A 19,219-nucleotide genomic window follows, 5' to 3' on the forward strand; every position below is an offset into this window, starting at 1 on the left:
ATGTTTTAATCCCTCTAATGATTATGTTATTTGTAATCACTATTATGAGTAGCTAAATAAATTAGAGGTTAGGTCTGAGATGATTCTTTGTAACCCTAATTGATACATGATGTTGTGAAACTCTATTTATTGTGAATGATTATTTAGTCTTTATTCAATTCAATTGTTCTTAATGCTTTTTATATCCTGATCAAATATAAATATGATTTAGTGAGAATGAATGACTACTGACCATAGCTTTCTACTTAGACTTAATTGAATTGTTCTAATAAACATGGTTAGTCTAGGAATGGATAATCGTTTATTAGTGATATTAGGTTAACATGCTTTAAACCTTCAAAGATTATTAGACCACCTAAGGGATTAGGGGCTGTAGTTTGAGAAGAGGGTCATAACTCAAGGGATTGATTAGGACTATTTTGTTAACTATCGTGGGACTAGAAAATCATTCACACGAATAGGTGCAACATACCAATTAGGGAAACATTGATGATTCGAAAGACCTAAACTCATCTCTCTCTTATTCTTAAAAACCAATTTTATTTTCAGCAATTATTTTATTGAAACCAAATTAATCTATTGCCTAGTGGCAAATCAAAACAAATTTTACACATCCTAAAGTACAACGTAGTTGAATTATTGAGATTAAAAACAGTCCTCGTGGGATCAATATTTTACTACTTCGATAGTATTTGGTGCACTTGCCAAACGCCTATCAATAATATTGCACATAGCATTGTGTATATTGATAATGTTTCTGATGTTTGGAACGAGTTGAAGGAGCGGTTTAGCAAAGCTGATCGCATTCGTGTTTGGAAGCTCAAAACTGAGATCAATAATCTCAAGCAAGGTACTGGTTCTGTTAATGACTATTACACTGAATTGAGATCCCTTTGGGAAGAGTTTTATAGTCATAGACCTACACCTTCATGCGTTTGTCCTATGAGATGTGTGTGTGCTTCAATGCGAAATGTTAAAGAATTTAGGCATGAGGATCAAGTGATTCAGTTTTTGAGTGGTCTTAATGAATATTTCTCTATTGTTCGCACTCAAATCTTTCTTATGGATCCATTACCCCCTCTCAACAAAGTTTATTCATTAGTGGCTCAAGAAGAGAGTCATCAAGGTATTGATGTAGTTGATGATAGTAAAGTCTTCTTGAATGATGTTGAGTCCAAGAAATCATCTGGTAAAGGAAAGGGATCCACTTCTCAGGGAGGGAAAAGTGGTAGACAATGCAGTTTCTGTGGCAAATCAGGCCACACTATTGAGACCTGTTACAGGAAGCATGGTTTTCCTCCCAACTATGGTAATGGTAAATTCAATTCCAATGCAAATTCTGTGCAAACTGAAGATCCTGATGAAAGTTGCAAAGGATCTGCTGACATTTCTGCTAGTAGTTCATTGCCTGCATTTACTAAAGAACAGTATGAAAGCATTCTTGCCTTAATTCAATCTTCTAAGGTTTCATCTCCTGAGCCTATGGTAAACCAGGTCAGCAGCTCAGTTTCAACTAGTCATACATCAGTTGAAGCATCTACTTCAGGTAATGCTTATTGTTCTCTACCTTTTCACATTGGCTGGCCTGTGTCAAATCCAACTTCTGGATATTAGATTCAGGAGCAAGTGACCATATTTGTTCCTCTTTGAACTGGTTTACTACCTATTATAATATTGAAACTACCAATGTTAAACTTCCAAATAATAACATTGTTGTCACTAATATAGCAGGCACCATCAATCTCACACCTCATTTAGTTTTACACAGAGTTCTATATCTCAAAGATTTTTCTTTTAATTTGATTTCAGTGTCAAAACTGTGTTCCAGTTCAAATTGTACTTTGCATTTCTTTGATAAGTTTTGTGAATTGCAGGATATGACCTCTCACAAGAAGATTGGTTTGGCTGATCTATGTGAAGGATTGTACAAACTAAAGCTTGAAGATAGCATTCCCAGAGTCATGTCTATCTCTATTGTTGATCCAAATATCATCCCCTCTACAGCTCTTTGGCATTATAGGCTAGGGCATTTATCTCATTCTAGATTAGCTATAATGAATAAGCAATTTCCTATCTTACAAACTGATCCCAACTTAGTGTGTGAAACTTGTCATTTTGCTAAGCAAAAGAAACTTCCTTTTTGTATTAGTGCCAAAAGAGCTATCAATAAAATGGAATTTTTGCATTTTGATATTTGGGATCCTTTATCCATTAAATCTATTCATGGTCATAGTTATTTCTTGAGTGTTGTGGATGATTATAGCAGATTTGTATGGATCATTTTATTAAAATCAAAATCAGAAGTTCAATTACAAGTTCAAAATTTTATCCTTTTTGCAGAAAATCAATTTGACTGCAAGGCCAAAATTGTCAGAAGTGACAATGGTCCTGAATTTGATTTACAACATTTTTACGCTTCAAAAGGCATTTTACATCAAAAATCTTGTGTTAAAACTCCCCAACAAAATGGGAGAGTAGAAAGAAAACATCAACATATTTTGAATGTTGGGAGAGCCCTTCTTTTTCAATCAAAACTTACTAAACATTTTTGGTCATATGCTCTTATGCATGCCACCTACATCATAAATAGAGTTTCTTCTTCACTTTTAAAGGACAAATCTCCTCATCAACTTCTTTTTGATCAAAACCATGATTTTGATAGTTTTAAAGTCTTTGGTTCATTATGTTTTGCTTCCACTCTTTGTTCTCATAGAACTAAACTTGCTTCTAGAGCAAGAAAGAGTGTTTTTCTTGGCTATAAACTGGTGTCAAAGGATTTGTTCTTTTTGATTTGCATTCGAAGCAAATTTTCATTTCCAGGCATGTTGTTTTTTATGAACATGTTTTACCTTATAAAAATGATTTTGCAAATCCACTTTCTCATCCTTCTGACCCTAAATTTTCTTCGAATACATTGCTTGTATATGTTCCTCATGTAGAGTCACATAATCATGATTCCATTTCTGATTCTCCTCACATCCTTCCTTATATTCACAATGATTCTCCTCCTCTCAATCAAAACCCTCCTATACCTAATATACATGATCCCATAGATGATGTTGAGCTTGTCATTAGAAGATCAGAAAGAGTTAAAACCATTCCTGCTAAACTTCAAGATTATGTTTGTATCTCCTTCACAGATCAACCAACCTCATCTTCTTCAGGTAATCTATATCCTTTGTCTAATTTTACTTCTTCTCATTTTCTTTCTTCTTCACAATCACACTTCACTTTATCTGTCACTTCACACACTGAACCCAAATCTTATGAAGAGGCTATGCAATCTGAACACTAGGTTGAGGCTATGAATGCTGAAATATTGGCTTTAGTAAAGAATGGTACATGGACATTAGTTGATTTTCCTCCCAAAGTTAAACCTATAGGGAGCAAAAGGTTGTTCAAAATCAAATATCATTTTGATGGTACCATTGAAAGGTAGAAAGCCAGATTGGTTGCTAAAGGGTATAGTCAGATTGAAGGACTTGACTATTTTGAAACTTTTTCACCTGTAGCAAAGATCACCACTGTTAGAATGCTTCTTGCTTTGGCCTCAATCAATGACTGGTTTTTGCATCAGCTTGATGTGAATAATGCTTTTCTGCATGGTGATTTACATGAAGATGTGTACATGCAAATCCCACAAGGTGTTCATTCTTCTAAACCCCATCAAGTTTGGAAGTTAAATAAATCCCTTTATGGTTTAAAGCAGGCCAGCAGATCATGGTATGAGAAATTAACCCTCTTTCTTACCCAGCAAGGTTATACTCAAGCTTCTGCAGACCACACTCTCTTTGTGAATGCTTCAAATGATACATTCACTGCTTTATTAGTGAATGTTGATGACATTATCTTAACTGGAAATTCTTTGCCAGAAATCACAAGAGTCAAGCATTTGCTTGATGCATCCTTCAAGATCAAGGATTTGGGTAAACTAAAATACTTTCTTGGCCTTGAAGTTGCTTATTCCAGCAATGGCATATCTGTTTCTCAAAGGATATATTGCTTGGATTTGCTCAATGATTCTGGTTTATTAGGCTCTAAACCTGTTTCCACACCTATGGATCCTTCTATCAAGCTGCACCATGATGGGGGGCTACCCTATGAAGACATTTACTCATATAGAAGGCTTGTAGGCAGATTGATATATCTGACAAACACAAGACCAGATATTTGCTTTGCTGTTCAACAACTGAGTCAATTCTTATCTGCACCAACCAAAACTCACTACAATGCAGCATGTAGGGTGATTAGATACTTGAAGAATTCACCAGGCAAAGGCTTATTTTTCCCTAAGTCTTCACATATACAACTTTTAGGGTTCACTGATGCAGACTGGGCAGGCTGTGTTGACATAAGGAGATACATAACAGGCTCATGCTTCTTTCTTAGCCTCCTCTCTAATATCACGGCGCACCAAAAAACAAAGCACAGTGTCTTGATCTTCCAGTGAAGTAGAATATAGAGCACTTTTAGCTGCAGCTTGTGAAATGCAGTGGCTGATCTATCTTATCAAAGATTTAAACATTCACAATGCTAAGCGTCCTGTTTTGTATTGTGACAACAGAAGTGCTTTACATATTGCAGCAAAGAACCAAAAAATTAGAAATAGATTGTCACTTTGTGAGGGATAAGGTACAAGATGGAACTATGAAGCTTCTTCCGGTTTCAAGTGCAGAACAAGCAGCTGACTTCTTCACTAAACCACTACATCCTAAGCCTTTTCTTACTCTATTGTCCAAGCTCCAGCTTGTAGGAGGCTGTTACAAAATAAAGGGAAAGAAGAGATTACTTGCGATGCAAGTAATGTTGCAAATAAGAAGGAAGAAGTTACTTAGGATGCAAGTAACTTGAACATGCCAGCTGCACTTTCTGTTATGGTAGTTATATAAGTAGTGCCAGTATATAGTTAATGTATGATAGCTATAATAAACTCTCATGAACCTATAAATAGATGCTTGTACATTGTAACAATTAATTCATTCAATAATGAAATTTACTCTCTCATTTCACTCTCTTCATTTCTGAAGTTTCTTGTTACTCATCAATAATACAAAGTACAAACATGGACTAAGCATGCGTTTGGAACCTCACTGGCCATGTGATCCTCGCGTTCCGATGCGTTCTTTCACTGTAAAAACCTAAAGCTTAAATACATAGGTTTTTCCTCAATGCGAGTCTGTACTGTGATTTTGCTAGCCACACCACAATACCAAACAAAGGCTAAAACTTATTTGATCTCTGAAATGAAAAGTTTGTTATAAATATTAGGTTTTATATTAAGCCTAACTCAATTATTGATGTAAGAAATCTAATTGTGCTGGATAGATAAAATGAGGTTTATAGGGAAATATCCAAGTTCAGCCTTGAAAAGAGACAAGACTTAAAAAAGTTAATAAAAAATGATGCATGTGTGTGTGTGTTAGGGAAGAAGAAATTTCTACATTTGATGCTATATGTTTCTGTTTTCGTTGTGTTAATAAAAAATGACAGTTTGTGAAGCATCGCTTTCTCCAGTTTATGAAAATCCATGATAAATATGACTAGTTTTGGCCTTATGTTTTTCATGATGTGTACTATTTGTCTTGTTAGGCTATGTGAGAGCTGAGCCAGTGATCTACAAGAAGCTGGAGGCTTCACCTAATGAAATTTCACTTTTGAAAGCTTATGTTGGAGATAGACCAACATGGAGGAACCCATGGAGGGTGGATCCGAAGTTCAGGCTCACTGGTGTGCCAACGTTGATCCGTTGGGAAAATGATGCGGTCAAAGGTCGCCTCGAGGATCATGAAGCTCATATTGAAAACAAAATTGAAGCCCTTGTTGCTGACAAATGATTGTCATTGTGTCTAAGATAGTTGTTATCAGCATGTACTTTAAACTTTGTGGTGAATACTGATGGTCACAAGCGAAGGCTTGAATAAAGAAGAAAGTGGTTTGTTCTTACTGTGTTTTGAATTTTATCATAAATGTGATTTTTAATCCTATATTATGTCGAGTTTGCGGTGTATTTAATCTCTGACAACCAAAATTTGAAATTACTCTAGTCAGTGGTAACTTAAACCGCAATACATGCCCATGTGATATGACATAAATTTGTAAATATCCTTTAGAATCTGATTACTCTAAAGAAGTTGTGTGATATAAAACTATCATAAACTCTCTTCTTCTGATTTTCTAGGATTCAGGTTATATGTCGTTTAAAATGAAAGACATATGGACTATGATCTTCATCTTTATAAATAATTCATACTCTTCAAGATTAACCATCTTGATCTTTTATTGGAGTGTTCTTCACATTCATTCACCCCTGCTTCAAAATCTCTCTGCATGTACTTTTTTACAAGTCTCACTTGAAATGATGTTCCGGTTCCCTTTGGGTTTGGGGTACCCTTTGGGTTTGGGGTAAATTGCTTGGAAAATACGCTTGAGGGGCCAGACTCACAGCTTGTACTGGAGTGCATAAGTAAATCAAGTACGAAACGAGCGAAGGAGAGCAACCTTGTCTTGCTTCTAGTGAAGTGTATATGAACCCACATCTCATATAGCTCGCAATAGTTAGCCTACTTATCGCTTTTTTTATCCACCGCTTCACATTTTCATAGGAGCACTGACGAAGCCGTATAAGTGCACACAACTCATACAAGTTGCAATATTGCTTTTATAGTTTACAACAGAGCCTTAACAAAGTCAAGAATAGCATCAATAAGAGTGGTTGCTATCGACTTCTCTAGTATGCAAAGGTTTGTTATATATATAGAGTAAAAGTTCAAATGGGTGCTCGAGAAGGAAAAAAAATTAGTGAATGTTTTGAATCATGATAAGTTTAACAAAAGAAACACAATTTGGTTGAAGGTCTTAAGTGTAGCTTTTGTCGAAATTAATGTGGCATGCTGTGATTTTGCCATACATACCATAAAATTCAAACATGGACTACGTCTTTCTCGCGATCCAATGTATTTTTGACCGTGAAAACCAAAACCTCCAATCTTCTCCCTCACCGGAAGTCTTCCCCGCGATTATGCGAGCTGCATCACATTACCAAACATAGGCTAAAAATTATTTGATCTATGAAATGTAAAGTACGTAATAAATATTAGGTTTTTATATTATGTGCAAGTCACCAACTTATCAAGGCACTAATTTCAATTGTGCTAGATTGACGCAGGGACGGATCCAAACTTTTGGTACATATGGGGCTAAATTTTCAAAGAAAAAATAATGCAAACTATATTAAAAATAAGAAATAACATTGTTTGATGCAATACATTACAATCAAAATCTCGTCTTCTATCCAATTGTTGAAAATGAGCTAAAATGACATCATTGCCAAAAGAACATCTCTTTATATATAAGTTACAAGACGGTCATTTAGTCATTTATCACCCATTTTGTTACATAGGTTACTCTTCACAACTTTTATTTCTGAAAAAACACGTTCAACACTTGCAGTTGCTACCAGCGAGAGCAAATTAACTTCAAAAGTTTATAAATCATGGCAAATGTATTGCATTTATTTGTTTCCAAAAGTTTTGCACAAAGATCTGAAAGTAATTTCAACTTAGCAAATTTTCGTTCAGATCGAACATTTGTAATATAATTCTTAAGTTAATGGTATAACGCCACTTCCGACACATCTATAAAATCATTTGGATAAAACTTAGTCATCCTCAATAATTTATTCACATCAAAAACTACAAATGACTTTGCGAAACTCAAACATAAAACACATCCTAAAAGAGATAGTTTACTCATCTACTAACTTTTTTTTTTTTTTGAAGGATACTCATCTACTAACTTGTTCTTTTGTGTTATATCCATTATTAAAAAAAATATAGGGAAAAGGCATGTGGGTCTCATAGCCCATATGTACATCCGCCCCTGGATAGACATAATGAAGTGTATTGGGAAATATCTAAGTTCCATCTTGAAAACAGACATGACTTTTGAAAAAGTTAATATGAGTGGTGATAAAAATGGTGTCTGATTATAAAAAAATAAAATAATTATGTGTGTGTTAGTTCATCTTTGCATGTTATTCATCTTTTGATGTTTTATATAATCTTAACATACACTGTTAGCCTAATTGCACAACCCTAATCCTGTATTTTTAGGCGCCAATCAATCCAGACAGTTAGATCATTGTAATTAGAGGCGGTTAGCACATCAGCCGTTGATCAAATCCCACTCCTTCAAAATTGAAACACGTGCATCTTATTATCTCACCTCTCCATTATTTGTTCAATACCGATGCAAACTCTATTGAGCCCTATGCTTCCCTCTTCTTCTCCCTCTGTCACTTTGATTAAGGCAATTATTCATTATTTCACACATGGAGCAATTATTTTCTTCATGGTGGTGTCTTTCTCTTCCGTCCAAGGTACCACTCACTCTCTAAATTTATTTTTGTAATTTTTTTCCAGAATTATTCATTCATTTTTTTATGGTCGCTGGTTACGGAGGTGGTGCCGGTGCCGGAAGTGGAACTATGGCAGATGGTCGGTGGTTACGGTGGTGGTCGGTAGTTACGGTAGAGAATGATTGCATTCCTCTATTTTATCTGTAGTGAAATCAGATTGTGTACCTTTTATAGCTCTACTGCCACCATTACGCTTTGATTCTAAACCCTAAGTTGATATCTATGTAACCAATGATTCTAAACCCTAAGTTGAACCTAAGTTGAAATCTGAGTTTTATAATTTGTTTTGCTTCATATTTTATGACTCTTACTAACCTAATTTGAATTTTGTGGCAAAAATTCATTGATTTTATTACCCTTCAACAAAATTTTTGACTTTGCAACTCCATGTACACCTTTTTTTTTTTTTTTTATGTTTGTAAAACTCAATTTCCTTTGTGTAAATGATTAAAGCATATGTACTCTGAACAACATTCTTAGTATGCAAGAGCCATGTCAATTAATTCATTTCAAGTCATGTATTTTTTTTTTTCAAACATCCAATTTGCAGATATGGATTTTTTTTCCTTGATTATATATATATACTGTGAAGCTTCGTCTATGTGTATTCTTAGGACCGCCACCGTAATACACTGTCATCTTTCGTCTATGTGTATGCTACTGTGAAGCTTCGTCTTCTAGGTGTTCTGTCATATCACAGTTCAATGACATCTCTTTTATGTTCTTCAAACCTTTTATACTTGAGTGTTATTTGGATTCTCCCATTCTTCTTCTCCTACTTAATATATCAGTTTGTTTTTATAACTGAAATTTTGAAATCTACCCCAACTGATATGGTATTTTTGTTCTTTTTCTGATCGATTTTAGAAAAATAAAAGGCATGATTTTAATGTATGACGAAACTGAACAATTTGAATTTTTTTTAGTTATAATCAAATGAGATTGGAGGCCTATTAGGAGAAATTAAAGGTGAGTTATTATTTTAACAGTGTATACCAGTAACTCTATATTGAATGGTTTAAAGGTGAGTTAGGATCATTTAAATCTAATTGGGATAAGACAAACTGCATTCTATATTGAATGGTTTTATATTGTGTAGTCTGATTTATATAAACTGCATTTTGATTTTTCACACTATGATTTTTTCATCATACTATCACAGTGTTAAAAATGGATCATCTATAAACTATCAGCAAGGCAACTATATGGAGTGAAGCGAGAATATAGAAGACTATGATGTCCTTGATAATAACCATGGTATGTATTCTCATCCTTGCACTTTTTATTTCATCTGAACTGTATGTCTTTTTGGTAAATAGTTGGATTACATCTGAAAAAATACTCCTATTCTATAAGTTGTTTGCTAAAAAAATTCATGCTATATATATTTGCTTCACTTGAAGTTTTTATTCTGATTATGTTCTTTTTCCATGTGACCAGGACCATAATATTGGGAACATGCCGAAACCCCAGTGTAGCCATGAAAGACGTCAGCAAAAACAGTAGGTGAAGACGCACAAACCGGAAATAGAACCAGCCTCTGCAGAGCTGGAAAAAACAACATCTGAGACAGGTATGCAGCTACAATCAAAGATGTTGCTTCGAAAAACCATTGATGAAACAACCACAAAAATAAAAACCAACCATTTTGACTAACATTAATTTTGAGAAGTTTGATTAGTTATATATTTCTATTTTGTTATTTGAAGTGTTCATCTAATCATGTCTTATTTGAACATGGTGTTTTGCATTAAAAATTAAAATTCATGTATTCTTTGATGTTGTTGTTAAAGCATATTTCTCATGAATCATTGTTGAAGTAAAGGAATGTAGTGCATTACTAATGTGTTAGGATTCACCAAAAGTTCTTGCTCTGTTATTAAAGATATGCAACCCCTAAAAGTTTTGAAAGTGTGCATCTGTTTTATATCTATCCTGATTCAACAAAAAATTGAAAAAGTCATGCTCAAAATAAATATAGCCTGTTCCATTAGCATGCTCAGCGCAGGTTTCTAAAGCAAGTGAACTGTGACACATATTTCAGCTCTATATATAAAGTATATAAGTCAAATTTTTGGACACATAATTGTTACAAATATTCCTGTGCTACTCTTAATTGTTGCAGTTTCAATTGCATTTTTGTAGTCAGATTTTCTGTCTATGATTTACTGCACAATAACACTTTCTGGCTATGCAAATTTCTTCATATTTGATATTTCAATTCTGCATTGTTTATCTGCGTTTATACTTTAAGTCAATGTTGTTTTAACTGCACAGTTTTTCTTGACTTAGAAATCAATCAGTGTTTGATAATTTAACTGTTAGACCTCTCATTAAGGCCACACATCTACTACAATAACTGTCTAGCTAGCTACCTGAATTGATGACAATTAATAGTTGATAGTTTATTTTACTTACAAATAAAGAATGAATGAATCAATTTACATCTAATTAAGTGTTCTGTATGCACATTCTCCATTTCTTTTTCTCTTTCATAGAGTCTTATCAACCGATATTAAGGGAATATGGGATGTGAACATTTTTTTGTAAGATGAATGGCCTTAATATTTCCGACCAAAGGTTCAATATTTTTGTTTAATTTAAATTGGTTGCTACTGATAATGGATTGTTGTGTTTTCATTTTCAAATAATATCAATTTATTGTTATGGAGCTATTTACTTTCCTTCATTTACATTCACACTCTAAATGGTGTTAACTCTTTAACTTCTTTTTATGATATGCATCGTGTTGTGAATCTTTGATTCAATTATGTGTTTGGGTGCTTGAGCATGAGTTTATTTTAAGGTCTTTTCCTTATTTGATTTGTCTAGACAACACTGGCTACATCTTCAGCAATTGGTTAAATTGGCGTATAAAGACACAACCACATATAAGCTAACATCGTTGTGTAAAGTTGCTGGCACACCTGGTTTACAAACCTTTGAAGTCTACAAACCTTTGTTGGTATGTTTAAATGTGAAACCGGCTGACTTTTAATTGAAACATTACTTGCAAATTGATATATATACATGTTGTAAAGACGCTAATATATACATCCCAATTGTATTTGTTTTTAAATGTTGGCAGGTGATTTGTTCATGATGTTAGCCATAGTTGCGGTCAATACCCATGTTACAAGACACGTTTTGAAACTCAGATCACTTGGAAAAATGCTATTAGATTGAAAGTGGAGTAGTATATGTTGCACATTGATGGCTGTGCATGTAAAGTTATGGATAATGAAGTTCTTTTGTCAATTAAAACAAGAATTGTTAACATGCATCGGTTTGTCACATAATTTGTATTAATTTCGTTTGATATAGTAGAATGAATTTAATATTATCTTTTTGGTTATATATGACATGTGCGGCAGCACGGGTAGACGATCTAGTTGATAGGATGTTTGATAAGCATGCTAATTCTCAACTTATGGGAATTTATGATGTCTGATTGGAAGTTTAATAAAGAGTGGTGATAAAAAAGATGATTTATAAAAATAAAAAAAAAGGGGCAACCCGGTACATTGAAGCTCCCGCATACGTAGTGTCCGAGAAGGGGTCCCACCATTTGGTGTATTGTACGCAGTCTTACCCTGTTTTTACACAAGAGGTTGTTTCCAAACACCACAATAATTCCCCAATTTACTAACCAATTCAAAATTGCATTACTGGGGGATTTAGGCCCTCAGTAATTACTGGCGGAATAAACCTTCAGTAACATCCAAAAAAACCCTCAATAACGTTACTGAAGGATAAATCCGCCAGTAATATCAATAAAGAACCTACGATGTATTACTGGCGGAAATATTCCGCCAATAATAGTATAACGGATCAAATATTCCGCCAGTAATGCAATAGATCCGCCAATAATGTTCCTTTGCGTTACTGAGGGATATAAATCCGACAGAAATACGACAGTAATAGTATAACAGATTAAATAATCCGCCAGTAATGCAACATATCCGCCAGTAATAATGTTGCATTCGAATCCGTCGGTAATACACAAATTCCGCCAGTAATTGAAGCAATAAATCCGTCAGTAGTCCGCTTATCCGTCAGTAATGGTCCATTGCCATTAATAAACGAATCTGTCAGTAATGAATCAAATCCGCCAGAAATGCCTTTGTGCAAATTGTTTTATACCTCCGTGAAAAAAAGCTCCCCTCCCTCTATACACCAGATCTCTCGTCACCAGATCTATTCCCCACCGTCCTCCGGAAATCTTCGCCGTCGTGACGAGAGAGAAGGCTGAAGGCTGAAGCGTGACCCCTTCTTCTCCTCCGGTGATTCAGTGTGGCCTCCATCCATCACCCATCCCCAGTCACACCGCGACCGTGTTCGTCGCCATCTCTACCTCTCCGTCGAAATTGAAGCCCGCAATCACGCCACGACCTTTCAGTTACCCACTTTCAGTGCGATCTCTGAAATGAATCTTCATATGTCTCCATCTCACAAACCCTAATTGAGTAAGTGTAAATTACTTTTCTTTTGTTTGGTAATCATTTTTGTTTGGAAGTTGCTTAATTCCTTAATCCTTTTTAACTTTAGTAATTCCTTTTTAACTTTCTTAATTCCAATCTGATTCATTCATCATTATGCTGAAATAATAATTTTCTTAATCACACACTTTCTTAATTCCAAACCGATTCCTTTTGCTTTGATTTTGGAATGTTTTGGGGTTGTGTACGTTTTGGTGAGTTTTGGTAATATTTATTTATAATACTTATGTTTTCATTAAAATAAATGTTGATGCAGGGTGTTTCTCAAATGAAACAGGTTAGGGATTGATTGGTAGAGACAATTGTGGGTTTGTCCTATTTTCTGAAACAAGGAGAGAAGACGTTGTAGTATCTCCTTTAGTAGCAGAAACCATGGGTCTACGATGGTGCTTTGTTGCTGGCGGAGCAGAGAAACTTCAAGAATCTCATTGTCGAGATGGATGCTGAGACAGTAGTAAGGTCTTTTTATGGTGCTGTAAAATTTGCTGCTATAGATGATTTAATCATAGATTGTTTAGATAAAATGTCAAGATTAGAAAATGCTAGTGTTAGCTTTGTTAAAGAAGATAGCAATGTTGTTGCTCATAGCCTGGCCTGCATATCTCTTTCTGTTGGTTGTATGGTATGGAAAGGCAATGTTCCTAACCAAATTAGACTTCTCTTTGTAAGGATTTTCAAGTTAATCAATGAAATTCCTTTACTGTCAAAAAAATACATCCAGTAACTTGTTTTGCTTCTCAATTATAATGTTTATTTATAATAGTTTTGAACTGTTTGTTTCCTTATTCATACTATACCAAAGAGAGATATGTATGAATAGCTAAATGTATGAATATATAAACTTTTAATTTGTTCTTATATATGCAGCTGGTTGTACCAAGTGAGTTGTTCAAGAAACATAATATGCTTAGTGGAAATTTTGTGGAGTTGAAAGTAGAGGAAGGATCATGGTTTGTAAAGGTGAGTTATAATCAACATCTCAATTATGCATGGTTTACTAAAGGTTGGCAAGAATTTGTGAGGGAATGCAAAGTGAAGATTGGAGAAACTTGTTTGTTTGAGATTATTGATGTGCAAAATCATGTGTTCAAGATTATTGATGTGCATTCTTTTTTTACCTGTTATTACATTTGTTTTTAATTTGTTCTGTATTTTTGTAATTGACACTGTACGTTACTGATTACTTTTGCATTCTTATCCAGTTGAAAGCCTTTGGAGAAGAAGATGAAATTCCAGTTTGGGGGGTAGAAGTTTTTGGTGAAAAGGTCATTATAATAAATCAAATTCTAGCTTAAGGACATGTCAAATATTACTACTCTGTTGATACTGTGTGTTCTTTCAGGAGATAACTTTCTTGAAGTGTTACTACTCAATGGTTGGCTTACAAAACTAGCTTTCCAATCTGGCCATGTTGAAAAACCTGTAGCTAAATGGGCCTTCAACACAAGTAAGTGAAAGCATGGTTTCTTTCATGTTTATAATGTCTTACCTATAAGGATGATTGTCATGCATCTGTTTTGCTTTGTTATTTCAGTGTTATATTCATCAAACGAAGATCTCCGTATCTCTTCCAGCGACTTTTGGTCTGGAATTCTCTCTTCTAGTAAAGAGGTAAACTTTTTTTTTTTTTTTGTAGCAGCAAATTTTATTAAGGCAGACCTGTACAAGATGAACATGGTTGCAATATAACAGAAAGGATAAAATACACAAGTGCCGTACATAGGCGAATCACCCAAAATGCACTGCAAAATTTACCTGTTATGCAGATTTGTTTAGAGATATGCTTTGAGCCAAGTACCACTCCTTCAATAGAAGTGCCTAGTTACACAAATACACAAATCAATTTGTTATGCAAAATTTACCTGGAATTCTCTCTGCTGAATTCTTCAAAACTACGTGTAAATAAATCATCCATAGAAGTGCCTAGTTACACAAATCAATAATTTTCATTTTGTTTAGTTTTCTGCATAAATGGCAGTTGGAACTTTATTAATAAACTCAATTATTCAAGCCATTTCATTCATTCTGTTTTTGATCCACTTAGCAATGACTTTATTCCGGCTTGTATGTTTTATGAGTGGAGTTGGAGTCAACGGTTGTGTTTGATGCGATAGTGTGCAGCAGGACTGTGATGAGTCAGTGGATACTGCTATGTTGGTTCTGCTGGCAGCGCTTCTAAGCTGCTGTCTTGACAGTCCAGCAGCGGTTATGCTGTGTCTGGAGGGGTCTTAGCAGTTTTTTTGGGGGACTAAATTCCATTCTTTTATCTTGGCTTATGTTTGTCTTTGGCTGGGGTGTTTAGAGACTTAGCTATGGGACTGAATTTTGGTGCTTGGCATTTGTTTTCAGAGCCATAGCTGTAGCCTCTGGTGCTTGGCATTTTGAACATTCAATTGAATCCGACGCTCCTGCTATTGTAGTCTTTATTCTTATGAGATTATCATATCATGTTATATGCATTTGTTGAAGCTTTTCAAAGGTAGCAGGATAATTATATGGATACTTTAATAATTATATGGATGAGGCTTCGCAAGAAAATCCCCAAAACACGGGAAGAGGAGGAAATAGGAGCGAAGATCACCGAGAGGGAGATCAAGATCAAATTTGTCCGAATATTATGATAATTAGTTTTTTTTCTTAGTTTTCTAGATTGTAGGAATATTATTAAACTATTTATGATTTTGTATGAAAATTATTTATGTATTGTACAAATATTATAATGATATGTGGTTTAATTAATTTGTCGTATTAAATAAAAAAAATTATTTCTTTAATTTATTTGTGTTTATTTAATTTTATTTCTCTAATTAAAATCAAAAAGTGGGGGAAGAGATCAAAAAAAAAAAAAAAGGTGAAGTACATTACTGGCGGACATTTCCGTCAGTAATGCAAATTCGATTAACATTACTGGGGGGGATAAATCCACCAGTAATATTATGACAAATCTGAATCTACATTACTGAGGGATTATTCCGTCAGTAATTACTGGCGGAATAATCCGTCAATAATTACTGACGGAATAATCCCTCAGTAATGCTTTGTCAAAACTAACTTCCCATTACTGAGGGAAAATTCCGCCAGTAACATTTCTGACGCTCATATTACTGAGGGACTCGAATCTGCCAGTAATGCGTATTACTGAGGGATTTTTTGCATTACTGGGGGATTATTTCCACCAGTAATAAGGAAAATTCTTGTAGTGAAAACTTGAACCCGTGACCTTACAGTCACATGGCAACAACTTTACCAATTGCACCTTATTTATGGGTCCTTAAATTTTTCGTGATATTTAATCTTTGGGTCATGTTAACTTGTGCCCTTAGGGCACAAGTTATAAGGATCTAAAAAAAGAATTAAAACATGTGTGTTGTATTGAAAAGATAAGTTTTTAACTTTCCAAGACATTGAATGCACAATTTTAAAAAATAAGTTTCTACATTTGCCTTCTAAACTTGTGCCTTAAGGGCACAAGTTAACATTTCCCTTGATCTTTTGCCTTATTTATCTCTCTTGTTAGTTGTTATGTAAGGCTAAAACATTTTCTCTCCTCTTCCATTGCCATTCCTTCATCTTCTTGCCTTCTCATTTCAATGTCATTTCACCACATTTTTGAACCAAGCTTTCTCCCCATTTCTGTTGAGCAAGCTTTTTATCCCATTCAAAAGACACATCATTTGTAACCCCACAATTCCATTCATGATTTTTCTTTTGCAATTTTTGTTTCATTTATGTGATTTTATACTTCGTTTAATTGATTATGTATTCGATTTCAAGTAGGAAGTAGTGGTTTTCTTTGTGTGCAAATTTTGATTTTTCGAATAGTATTTTTGTTAGGGGTAATCGGGAATTCAAATCGGGTACAAAGTTAATTCTATTCAAGAAGCATCGCAAACTAAGTTTAAGTATGAATACTTAAAGTCAAATTACAAACATTAAAGTTGGGAAGTGAGAGGGTAGTTAGGGTCTGGAACAAATTTTCGATCTCCAATAGCAACGCACCTCCATAAAATCTCCAACAGCAACGACATAACGACGGAAATGGTTACAAAAGGAGACTAATCAAAGCAAAATAACCTTTTAATCGTTCATCTACAGATCCTCAAGGATCCAAAAGCTCTCCCAAGACAGCCTTCTTGACGGATAATCCCAATTACTACTATAAAGTCATGCCTTTCCGCTGATACAATCATGACGAAAGTAGTGAGGCCTCGAAATCATTCTCGATTACAAGGGGACCCGAGGTGCATTAAGCACTACGTAACTCTCACGATTCTTCTTAGAACTCTATCAGCTGAAAATGATTAAGGTTTATGATGTAAAAGAGACAGAATTTTGCTACTTTTGATATTTTCATATGATTGTGATCATTGCCGAGGAAATAAAATAGAGTGCTGGCAATCATAATTGCATTTAGTTTTCTACAATATGCATCCTGCCTTGCATCTCAAAAGGGATAACCAACCAAAGAAAGGTCACACATATATAATTTCACGTCTTCGAACTGATGCAAACTCGAGATATAATTTCACGTCTTCTAACTGCTAGTTTTGTCACCAGTTTCTCCCTCGTACACTTAAATTCGCAACACCCCACAACGTAGCGTCCAGCCACTGCTTAGTCCCACACTTACCTGGCCATGGCGCAAAATGCTGCTTTTGACTACCTAGATTTTGCCTTGCAGACCAAAAAGTATAAACAAAAATAAACTTATAACAGAAAATATTCAGAAGTAGCATAAAACCCACATCATATCATATAATATAAAACCCACAATTTTGTAACCAAATAGTTGGATATTTAAGACTCTAATTCACTTCAAACCCTACGTAGCACGGACTCCTACACGGACATCTGACTTCATACCGACACAAAATCCTTCACGGACACCAACACTGCTATATATTAGTTTGTCAATAAAAGATTTAATTTGAGAATCAAAATATATATATGTTTATCTAACACAAACAACTTTTTTCATTCAAAAAAGTTCTAAAACAATAGAGTGTAGTATTTGACCTTCATTTATCCATCTATTATTGATAAAGCTAAAAATGTTGTAATCAATTCTAATGTTTATAATTCCTCATTGATCAATATATTTAACTGTTGTATCTATGGTGTGTGGAAGCAAAAAGGAAAGAAAAAAACAGTTTAAGACATTTGTCTTAGTTGTCTAATACGCCTTGTATGAGTGTTATATAAGTGTTGGACACCGGTATACGGAATATCGAAGTAAAGAGAAAAACAATTTTATTTATGAAACTTATCTTAAATGTTTGATACGTGCCCTACAAATGTTATATATAGGAGTGTCGGACACCACGATAATTGTAATACTAGAGTCATCTGTGCTTCCTAGGTCAGACCATGCTCTTTGAATTAAAAAAGAAGGATCAAACACATGACCCCAAAATATTCAAATATATAAATATAAATCCCTAAAAAGTAGAATCATAAAATTAATTATAATATGTAATATAATAACAATGCAAGAAAATAAATACAATCTTGATTTCATGAACTATCTAGCTAGTTGACAGATTTCACTAGGAAAAAGTATTCTTGTTAAGGCCTCCACATTTCAAGGACTATCTTGATTTCAATCTCTTGACAAAAACTTCTGCATATCAAATCCATGTAGCTCTTGAATCCTCCACCATGCCTTTTTTTGTCAAACCCATCTTCTATAACTTATCTTGGTTCTGGTCCAGCTGAAAAAGTAACACCGTTAACAATTTAGATTACAGGCTGAAAAAGTTGGTCATTTATCATTTTAACAAACAAGTACAACATCAAGAACGGTGAAAATATATTCCACCTTAATCATTGTATGATGCATGTAACCTTTGCTGATGGTGAGTTTTGAAGCAAAAAGTCCACTACTCGATCAGGAACGAATGCTTGTTGGTCCAAAGAAAAATCGGTAGCTTCTTTCTCATTCATGGAAGATTTCAGTTTCATGTATAATGGACATGAAAGCGGTATCATTTTTATTTCTAGTGAGTTCAAGTTACACAAGGAAGTGAGCTTAACCTTTGATAAATCAGGAACAAAGGAGAGAACCTATTCAATGAAGGATATGATGGTGAATTAGGATAAATAGACATAGTTCGAAATAAATAGATAAAAACTTATTCAAGTCTAGGGCAAGGTTTGAAGACTTTGGTTATACGCAGTCCCTATATGTGCAATCGTCATTTAAATAAGTAACAACTTATCAATCAATTAATAAGTAACAACTTATCAATCGATTAATTTGTTTTTGAACGAAACTTATCAATCAATTAATAACTAGTCTAATTTT

General features: G+C 34.3%; 3 long non-coding RNA genes across 10 annotated transcripts; 2 read left to right on the forward strand and 1 right to left on the reverse strand.

Annotated features, from left to right (window-relative positions):
- Positions 1-8,244: 8,244 nt before the first annotated feature.
- Positions 8,245-11,735, forward strand: LOC146936368 (uncharacterized). 7 transcript variants are annotated; one of them, XR_015033182.1, is made up of 6 exons: positions 8,245-8,377; positions 9,343-9,385; positions 9,579-9,673; positions 9,857-9,989; positions 11,249-11,381; positions 11,505-11,735. It is a non-coding gene; the product is annotated as an uncharacterized LOC146936368 (long non-coding RNA). The 7 variants fall into 7 exon arrangements; XR_015033181.1 differs by lacking the exon at positions 8,245-8,377 and adding an exon at positions 8,424-8,527; XR_015033178.1 differs by having other exon boundaries at positions 9,343-9,673.
- Positions 11,736-12,363: 628 nt separating this feature from the next.
- Positions 12,364-15,689, forward strand: LOC146936369 (uncharacterized). Of its 2 annotated transcripts, none has more exons than XR_015030571.1 (5): positions 12,364-12,882; positions 13,172-13,374; positions 13,783-14,180; positions 14,258-14,362; positions 14,450-15,689. It is a non-coding gene; the product is annotated as an uncharacterized LOC146936369 (long non-coding RNA). The 2 variants fall into 2 exon arrangements; XR_015030572.1 differs by having other exon boundaries at positions 13,193-13,374.
- Positions 15,690-18,148: 2,459 nt separating this feature from the next.
- LOC146936370 (uncharacterized) lies at positions 18,149-19,121 on the reverse strand. The gene is made up of 2 exons (XR_015033184.1): positions 18,734-19,121; positions 18,149-18,626 (listed from the first exon to the last, which is right to left on the reverse strand). It is a non-coding gene; the product is annotated as an uncharacterized LOC146936370 (long non-coding RNA).
- Between the last annotated feature and the right edge of the window lie 98 nt (positions 19,122-19,219).

This window comes from Medicago sativa, chromosome 3, assembly GCF_051527215.1.
Source record: "Medicago sativa cultivar Bolivia chromosome 3, Bolivia_mono, whole genome shotgun sequence".
Classification (NCBI taxonomy): domain Eukaryota; kingdom Viridiplantae; phylum Streptophyta; class Magnoliopsida; order Fabales; family Fabaceae; genus Medicago; species Medicago sativa.